Raw genomic sequence first — 10,645 nt, forward strand, 5'->3', positions numbered from 1 at the left:
GTTAATATCACAAAACAGAACGATTTGCAAATTTTTAAAGGATTCTTAAACACGTGTAGAAAATTTCATAGCAACCTAGTCTTCATCGGTTATGGCGGCCAGCTGTTCTCGCACGAATATTTAAAAACCTTCGTTTTTAATCCAAATGTTTACAACTTCTAAGGGACGTATTAAAACTAGAATTAATTAAAATAGACACCAGAATAGCATTTTTCCTCTATAAAATTTCCTCCCTTTCAAAAGCTTAAACACCAAATGTTTTTCAGTTATACGACCGTAATTTATGTTTTTAAACTAATGCATTATATTTGTAAAAGCGGGGTATCAAAAATACGTGAATTAATAACAGTACAAAATCTAAGACGTTGAAATACGAAGCGGGATAGCAGAATGACGGGAAAGCGGAAATGATATACCTTATTCGGACAAATTTTCGCGCGGATTTAATTTCGCGAGGTCAAATAAATCGTAGTTCGCGAGGATTTAATTTCGCGAATTTAGTCTTTCTAAAAATTACGCGAGGATTTAATTTCGCGTATTCTGTCTTAACTTAAAACATATTTTCACAAAACATTTGAACATCGTAAAAATTGTAAAGGAAAGAAAATGATTTATTGTCATCAGTATCAAGAATCATGCTTTTTCCTCCGAGTTACATGTCAAAATCTATTTACAAATCATCTTCGTCATCAAAAACATCAAAAAAATTCCTATCTTCATCCTCTTCATTTTCTTCGACCCATTCTTCTTCGTCGCTTTCGTCTTCGATCCCGTAATCACTGACGTATTTTGAAGCTGTGTACAAACCAGAAGAATTGACAGCTTGAACATTAGGTTCTTCGTCTAACATTGGGTCGATGTCGTTAAACGGATCAAGGCTTGGTAAACCGGACATACCCTTGGCTACAGCATCCTTTATACCTGCTACTTGCCAACCCTTCAAGCACACCTGTTTTCCATCATCCGACGTCATTTCATTGTACATCTCAATAACGCATTTCGCGTGTAACGGTTTGACAATCGAAAGCTTTAGTGCTACTTCAATCGTTTCGAGCTCTTGACCTTTATCCATAGCTTGGGGGATTTGATCTGCGTACCAGGTGGTAAACTTCTTTTTCATCATGCGTTTTACATAGCCATTTGGGCCTCCTTGGACGTCAAGAGGTTGGAAGAGGTATGTGAAATTGACAGGAACGCTCTCTAGCAATACATGGTTGTCAGACAATACCTTCAAGACAGGACCGGTCATTTGCCCTTTAAAGACATCCATAATCATTAAAGCTGACTGATCTTTCTCCAATCCCAGCCTCTCTCGCTCTTTCTTGACGTACGGAACAATTATTTCATTCAACAGCTTAATTGATTCCTCTTCATTACTATAATGTTTGGGGTTCGCACTAAGTGAAAACGACGATGGAAAGCTTACTCTAGGGAGGCTTTGTAGTGTTTTCCCTCCATATATCAACTGTATTGGCAAAAATTTACCATCCAATGTTATTGTGAAGGTCGCGGTAATCATTCTTTTATCGCTCGAACCTTTAATTGGAACAGTTTTTGATCCTTTTTGTGCTAACGTTTTGTTGGATACGGGTACGTATTTTGAAGGCGTTTGATCCAGATTGAGAACAAGTGATGGTGGGATATTGTTTTCCTCGATCTTTCGGACAATTCCATGTAAATATGAAGTTTCAAGCTCCTTTCGAAGTGCTTCCCTTTTGTACCGAATCTTTTGACAAAGCCCATCCTTCGAAACAAGCTTTGTGCCCAGTGTGAATGGCTGAGATCAATATGATCGACATTCATCTCGGGATGACGTTTTATTAATGCTTTTGCGACTGACTCGGCGATTCCCCAAGTGATAACTCCTCCTCTTCCGCGTACAGCCTAAAAAGTAAAAAATTATGAAATAGCCACGCAGGCGTGAAGCATCTCAGCCGGCCTACGATTTACTCCTACATGATTGTCACTTTTTGAGACAAAAAGGCAAAATTCTAGGCAAAGTATTTACTCCTACATGATTACCTAGAATTTTGCCTTTTTGTCTCAAAAAGTATATGCTTCTACCTCTATCGATAATCTTAGGTCTCAGCCTTCGGCTGAGAATTAAAAAAATGCTATTCAATTTCATTTTTAAGCTGGGGAATTTCACTTGTTGACGTCATAGTTTAGTACATACGAGGATGTTGCTTGTTGAGAAATCTTTTCACACCTCGCGGGCATACTTACCATAAGTTAGACCTTGTCCTAATGCTAAGTGAGACATTTATTTGGGGTGTACATTAATAACTGGGTCTCTTATTGAAATATATAAAAAATGCATTTACCCGTAGATAATTCTGTACCATCAAATCGATTGGCCCTAAGAGCAAAGGTCTTCCACGACGAGCGGTTTTCAATGTATTACTTGGTTGGCGTTTTTGTCGTAATGCATTCCGAATCTCCTCTTCGTATTTTTTTCGCATTGTTCGAACAGTGCTTTCGCTCAGTTCTGGAAACTCATCTTTATATCTTCTTAAAGTGCTAGCTGTACTGTATTCCGAAGCATACTTTCCAATAGCGTGTCTTTGGTTATCAGAGTACTTAGTGTATGATCCTCTCAGTTTCTTTTTCGCTCCTAGTTCACGTGATGTTGCTGCGGCAGACGCTTCATAGTCCAGCAAACCAAGTCCTGTTTCCGAATAAGAAGGTTGTAGCTTGCTAATCGGTGACGATGATGCAAGAGAACTACAGTCGTCAACTGTCAAATCTACATCACAAAGTTTGTTTTGGCGTTGATGAATTTTGTCTACTTTTTTTAATTCTTCCAAGGCTATTAATAATAGACATCTTTTACTTCTGATCGTACACTTCCCTCGTTCACCAAAACAAATGAGAAAAAGATGTCATGAAATGGAAAACAGGTTTTTCCCCACGTACTTAACTTCGAACGTTAAATTCGAATTCCAATGGAATTCCTTCTTTGTTTAAACAACACTTCAGAAATATGGCGGACACGAACAAGGTCTTGGTATTTTCATCGGCAGTACGTGGCTTTCACGTTTACCGTGATATTTGGAATCCCTATGAAAATGAAGAGCTTGAATGTCGTTTTGAGAAAAACAATATATTTGATATGTTCGCGATCAAAACATGTCGCATCGAAAATAATGAAACAGTTGGTCATTTACCAAGGGAAATTTCTCGCCCTCTTTTGGATAGAGGGGCTACGGTTGTGGCAAAGCTGACAGCCACCCACTACAGAAGATCGCCTCTATTTCAAGGAGGTCTTGAAATTGCCTGCGAAATAACAGTTTCGATGCCTGGAAGTATCAAGGGGCACATGCTTCTTCGACGCTATCAAGATGTGGTGGATGAATTATATTGTCAACCAAAGAATGAGGTAATCATGGGTTCGTTTCTTGAGAACAATGTTGGCCGTACCGAACCAGCCAGAGCAAAAAAACGCAAATGCGTTAAAAAACAGTTCAACCAACAGCAGGGAGCAAAGACATCCGAAACTTTTTTCAAAAGAGATAAAATAATATTATTTACCGTATTTTTTTACGAATTTTGTTGTAAGTTTTACAGAGAAAAAAATAATCGAGAACAAAACATTTCACGAGTATTAATTTTCGCGATGGTACAAATTAAAAAAAAATTCGCGAGGATTTAATTTCGCGAATTCAGGCTCTCTAAAAATTTCGCACGAATTTAATTTCGCGATTTGACTGTTTGCAAATATTTCGCGAGGATTTAATTTCGCGAATTTGGGCAAAATTCGCAAAAACCGCGAAAATTTCTCCGCGCGAAAATTTGTCCGATTAAGGTAGGTGAAATTGAAACTTCATTGAAATCAGGAGAGATGGAATCACCAACTAAAAAATGCAAACGGATTGGTATGTCAAGTACATCCATGATGTATTTTCTTTTCTTTTTTAGTCATTAAACTTTAGTGAAAGAATATCCTAACATTTTTTAGGTGAGAAAGAAAGGCTATGTAACAAATTGGGGATTACAGATTTTTGTCAAAACTATTTGCCACACTTAGTTGAGGCCGAGATATGGTTTGAAAATAATCCACAAACTCTTGAAATGCAACCAACTCGTCCACTTGTATTGACTAGTCAAGATGAAGAATTGCAAAGCAATATTAAAAGAGCATTGGAGGATGACATGAATGAATAGCCAAGAATACCTAATGGACTACTGTGGCTACGAATTTTTTTCTATGAAGGACATGCAAATTGCTCTTAACATTTTAAGAACAAATAATATTAACATAATGGCTTTTTTTAAAAATGAGGAAGATGAACATTTTTAACTTCTATAGTAAACATAGTATTTATTTTAGGATAAGGCAAGGTGTCCTTACAGGTTATTTTTGTAATAACTTTTTAAAGGGACAAGACCGAATATTTATTTTTTATCTTTTACTCCTTCGATATTTTTCTTTAAATATTTAAAAACACTTAATAACATAAAAAACAGTGGTGTCGAGAATAGTATATATGACTTAAATAATGTTTATTACATTATTTTTATTATTTTAGAGTTTTGTGTTTTATTATTGCTTTTGTCTTTAGTTTAGATTTTACCTGAGGTTTCACACATGAAAAGCTTCTTTAATGTGCACAATGTTATTTTTAAAATATATAAAGATTGTTTATATGACGAAAAATTTTACCAGTTTATCTATTAATTGTAACAAGTTACTCTCTCTTTTATACTATCAAACGTGCTATGACGAGAATTAGCCCTACCATTATTTTGTCTCTTACCGTTCCCATCAAAGATTTTTTTGTGCCTTTTTATGTGAATAGTCTTATTTTTTTAAATTTTAAATTTTTGCTGCCTCTGAACTAAAATTGCCCTATTTACTTTTGTGTATATACAGCACCTTACTCAAAAATAGCATGCATTTAGTAGGGAGGGTAGAAATAAGAGGGACATAATAAACAGTCAATTTGCCATTAACAAACAAAACTAATTCCTGCAAAATTTCACATTTAAATCAAACCCTAAAAGTTAATCAGTAACAAAAGTTCTAATTTAAAAAAAAATCAATTGAGGAGGAGGCCCTTCTCTACTCCCTACACCTCCTTAGATGCTGCCTTCAATGTAAAATAATCTCATTAGCGACTTAATACATGATAACAGATACACAAACAAAGATGTCTGAATAATTTTTATCTTGCTACCTACAAACATTTTCTCCTGTATCTCGGGCCGCCATTATACTCTCTGGTCTTTTGTGAGTGTTAATCGATTATATCGTGACCTAGGCAAGGGAATCGATAAGTGTCAAATAACTCTTGTCAGATAATTATATTTTGTCGATATAAAAGTACAATATTCAAATATAGAAGTAAGAAGTAAAAGAAGTTGTAAATTTTCTTTTTCAAAGGAAAAGAGCAACTAATTTATCTTGAACATTTAAAAGTTTCGATAAAGTTTCGATCCCGTTTCGATTAGTGCTGATCTGTCATAATGCCCCGGGTTTTCATATCCAGAGACGCGCTTGAATTCCCCCGTGTCCACAAAAAGAGTATTTTTGATCTCATTTCATGAAATCTAATCTATTATTTAGTTCTCACGAAATAACAGAAAGACTAGCGCCCAAATTTAACCCTTGTGGTGCGGATCCCGTATATATACGGGATAGCCACGGACGTTTTACAGGCCCGCCCCAAGCTGCGTCACACAAGCAATTTCAACAAACTGGTTTTGCTCAGAACTGGTAGTACAAAACTCTTCCCTTTGAAAAGAAAGTCGGAGTCTAAAACAAAATCAATAATTCATTCAAATAATCTCTCCGCAAATTTTGCCAAGTTCGAGATTTTTGGTCATGTCACGGGCCACCAAAGCAGCGCAAATTCACCCAAACACAGTTTTGTGTCACGTACTTAGCGTGCGCCCAATGCATTTCCTACACATCTAATGCTCGCAATCCGTTCTTACGTTAAACTAAAGTCAACTAAAGTCAACAGGCCCGGGGGTCCAAGGGGCAGTGCCCCCCACGCAAATTTCTGGAGGCCAAAAAAAAAGTTTAGGACTTTTTCCATCAAATAAGCCTGAAGTAAGCATTTAGTTTCTTTTTGTTCTTGAGTTATAGTCAATTAAAGTAGGAATGAAAATTGTGTCAAAATTGGGCTTTTTGACAAACGGACTGCACTACGAGGGTTAAGAAATAAAAAATTTTGGCAAGTTTTTAGAACTACAGTGAAACGTTTTTAATAAAAGGGGACATCCCTCCTAAAGCAGACACCTTCCTTTTTAAAAGACAGATAAATTTTTGTCCTGGATGACTTCATAATAACCCTTATAATAAAATCTCTCTAAGGCAGACAGTCTAAAGTGGATACTTCTTCCATATCCCACACGGTTATTTCTCACAGAATTTACCTCAATGAATCGGACAAAGAAAATTTTTGACCAGGTTGTATAACTTTGCAATCATTTTCTCAGTCTTATCACGTTTTTTATATTCTTCTACCCTACTACCTAAAATGTCTAAAAACGTCCTTGTTGAGGCAAATTGTCTTCTAAGAATGTTTCTTTGTCTAACTGAGGAGGGGATAATGGGCATGCCTAATTGACTTCGCAATAGAATTTTTCGCGTTTTGCCAAAAAAGGAAAACTTCCTTGACACCTCTCTAAAGCGGACAGAATCTCTGGCCCCAGGTGTCGCTTTAAGGGTGTCCTACTGTGTTATCTGTTTTTCCCGTGTCAAGTGTGGAAGAAAACAGTCTCCCTAAACTACTTTTGAAGTTTTTATGCTAGATCTTCCTCAACAATTATATTTAGACATATTTTGTTTTCTTCTTTGATATTGTGAGTGAGGAAATTATTTTTACAATTTGTTTCGACTAAAGGCGCGTTTACACGACTGGGTGTCACACTTCGCCCTTACGATATCAGAATTAGCTTACATGCTTAATACAGTACATCTATACAACAAGTATGTTAAATAACTACATGGAGAAACGTGTTTTCCAATACTTTAGTAATTAAGATTTCGGATGTATCAGGATAAATCTTATTAACGATATACTAATAACATAAATATAATTTTAAAAACAGATTGAAATAAATACAACAAAAGCCGGATAAATTTCATATAAAATAGTGGTATTTCTGTCATACAATAATAAACTGGTAAGATTTTGAATATAATTGAACACCCTTTTCGAGTTGCCGACACTCGAGCCCAAAAGGTACAGACATTTAAAGCTTATATCGCATAAAATTCACACTATTCAAATCTAGTCCATCTGAGTGCTATAACACTATCTTGATTTTGAGCTTTTAAGGTCGAGTCCCGAATTTATTTGAACTATTTTACCTTCACACTGTGTGTGATAAAATTTTAACAATTGTTTTCAAGAACATTTAGATGTTTCATGTATCCTTAGGTATAAGTGTTGTATAAATATACGCTTTAACCAACACAGTGGTGATTAATCCATATAAAGTTTCTTCCGTACACGTTACCAACTCCGAATTACAATATCTTTTTGCAATATAGATGTTGCTGACGTTATAAGAGTTCTTGCTATTGGCAATCCATACACAGCATTTCGTAGATTTTACTGACACCGACACAAAAATCTATATTTTTCTTTCTTTTTTTTGCGCTTCAACCGTTTCTTCTGTTAAATATTCCTGTCGTCTCATATCGTTTATACGGATACATATTAACTAATCCATGCAAGGTTTTATCGGTGAGAATGTACGTTACAATCTTAGAATTACGATATCTTTCAGATCTGTATTATATATTTGCTGAAAACCTCTTACTGTTGATCAATCCATACACACCGATTTTGTCGACTTCTCAAACTCAATCACGTTTTTTTTAAAATGCTAACATTGCTGCCATTAAGTGCTGGCCGTCTCATATCTTTCAGAACTGCATACTGATTAATTTAAACAGAGTTTTGTCAGTAAGAACCTATGGTTACAAAATCAAGAATACGATATCGATAAAATTGTGCCTTAATTTGAACGGTTTCGATTAATTTATAATATAGACTTTTTAGACTTTTTAATCCGAAGATAAGTTATGAAGAATTTAGCCCTGAATTTAAAATAAAACTGTTTTTTTTAAAGTGGATAATTAGTAGAAATGACATGGATAGGACTTGATTCAACAAATCTGCGTTGAAATTCAAACTATGACCTTGAAATTAATGGAATGGAACTGTTCGAATTGACATGGAGAAATTTTTTTCTGGTAGTGTAAAGAGCGCCAAATTAAGCATCCGCTTGATATGTTAGACAAATATAGAGATAACCTTTTTTGCGATTGGACGAGTTTGATGAAAATAATATGACTTTAGTATGTAAATAATGTAAAACTAGCTTCTTCGTACAAATCTTCGCACCGAGCAAAAAAAGTTCGTTAGTACGCGAAATTTAGTGTAGAAATACACGTTTTTTATAAGCAACGCTAATTTTCGGTCCAGCCTCGCTGTTGCTTAATTTTTTAAAACTTTTAGTCTCGTTTAATGCTTATGTGTTGCTTAAATATCCCAAAAGCAATTATTTCCAACCTCGTTTCTAGGACTTCTTTCCATCACGCTTATATCGGACTTTTTCTCTTCTGTTAAGAATCTGGTGTAAGCGTAAAGGAAGGAACAGAGCTAGGGAACTATTCTTTCTCTATGTGGAACCTTACATGTAAATATGCTACAGAAGTCCATGGTTAATTTGTCGTATTTTGCTGTTTAAAGTTTAATTCTGACTTATCCATCTGAGGCTGGCTTGTTGCTTAATAGTTGCTTTAAATTTCATGAAATTTTAGCCTCGTGATAGTGTGCATCCACAAGTACATATTTTTTTAAGAAACGGAACGATTGCGGAAAGGTATTTTAAGCGCCAAATTTTTTAAACAAAAAAAAACTAAAAAGGAAAAAAATGCATAACCATCGATTACGTGAATTTTATTGGGAAATATATTTCATATAGATAGAATTATAAAGTGTCCGTGTTAATGTCATTATTAATAATTATTATAGTTATAAATGTTAACATCGAACGTTAATTCCGTCACTCCAGAGGAACATGGCAAGTTATCGGCTAACGTATGCTCCAAACTCTCCATTTCAGAAGTACTCTGTTTAAAAAAGAGTACTTCCATGTACATCCCAGCAAAATTCTTTGATGTGATATCTAAAAAAATATTGATAGTAAGGGAATAATCTTAATAAAAGTAAGTGCTAAGAAAAACATTTTATAAAGCCAGAATGCCGTCACACTGGAGGGGAGAAACAAATACTTTTCATCACCAAAGTTTTTTAAAAAAACAGGGGATTTATCTCAATTTCATTAAAAGAAATAGAACTACCACTGTATTATATAATAAACATTTTCCAAAATTTTGACACTAAGGATTCGAAAATTAATATATATAATTTATGGATTCTTCAGATGCAGCGTTAATCCTAGACGTAAATTTGAAACATGCATTGTTAGTGTTTTCTCAAACAATTTTCAATAGGTAATGTAACCCTGGTAATAATTTTGCAATCCTAGTTTTAGCACTGTATGATCCTTAAGTTATGGTGTTGACACGAGGAATGAATACACAATTTAAAATGCGATGATTTTGTACAGTGTTCATGTCTATATCTAACAGGAGAGCATAAACTTTGAATCACAGATGGAATATTGATTTTATAATGGTCAAAAGCTAAAAAAACAATTTTTCAGTTTCATACTTCAGCTCAGTGGAAGAATTTTAGATTCAAGATAAAATGGACCAGTAGATTCCCAACATTTTTTGAAGTGAATAATCCTTAATGCCTTGTTTTAAAGAGATTGAATTCTGTTTTTTATTTCAAGGATGATAAAACCCCAAATGTGACAGCTGTATATACATACGTATGTGAGATGACTGTGAAAGATGGCATGGTAAATGGAGCACAATGTAGGATAGGTCACATAATATCTGATTTTGGCCAGCATACCAGTAACCGAAAGAAATTACTACCAAAACTTTAAACAAAGAAATCTGTCAACACAAACAGAAAACAGAACAAGTGATGATGGAGAGATAGTGATTTTCAACACAGTCAACAACATGGAATAATCAATCAACAAGCTAATAACAGACTCAACCATTGTTATGTAGTTACTATAAAACATTCTTCTTGAAGAGGAGGTAGCTATATAATATATAGCTAACAATTTTGAATATGGAATCTTGTGCAGAAAAATATTATCTATAGCTAGCTAGATAGCTAACTAAGTTTTGTTGGCTTTCGAAATTCTTGATATCACTGACACGCTATCTTTACCTTGGCCCCCTTTTCTAGCTAGCTAGCTAGCTAGCTAACTACTTTTAAGCTAGCTAGCTATAAAATAACCCAGCTAAAAAAACTTATACCCTTGGCTATGCCTCGAACAAATTAATTTTAGCTTAGGTTTCTTGACTATTTTGACAAGAAAATTATTAAAAGGTTATAAAAAATTATCAAGAAGTTATATTTATCAATAAGAATTAGGCTTTACCCTTACAAATGACTGAATGATATAAACGCTGCTGTGATTTCTTCGAGAATTTGCCACTGTTTACCTTAACGGCTTTAAAGTTTATACTTGTAAACACCATACTCAAGCATGCTAGATATCATCTCAACGGATGCATATAAGACACATTCCCGTG

This window comes from Hydractinia symbiolongicarpus, chromosome 1 (assembly GCF_029227915.1).
Source record: "Hydractinia symbiolongicarpus strain clone_291-10 chromosome 1, HSymV2.1, whole genome shotgun sequence".
Taxonomy (NCBI): Eukaryota; Metazoa; Cnidaria; class Hydrozoa; order Anthoathecata; family Hydractiniidae; genus Hydractinia; species Hydractinia symbiolongicarpus.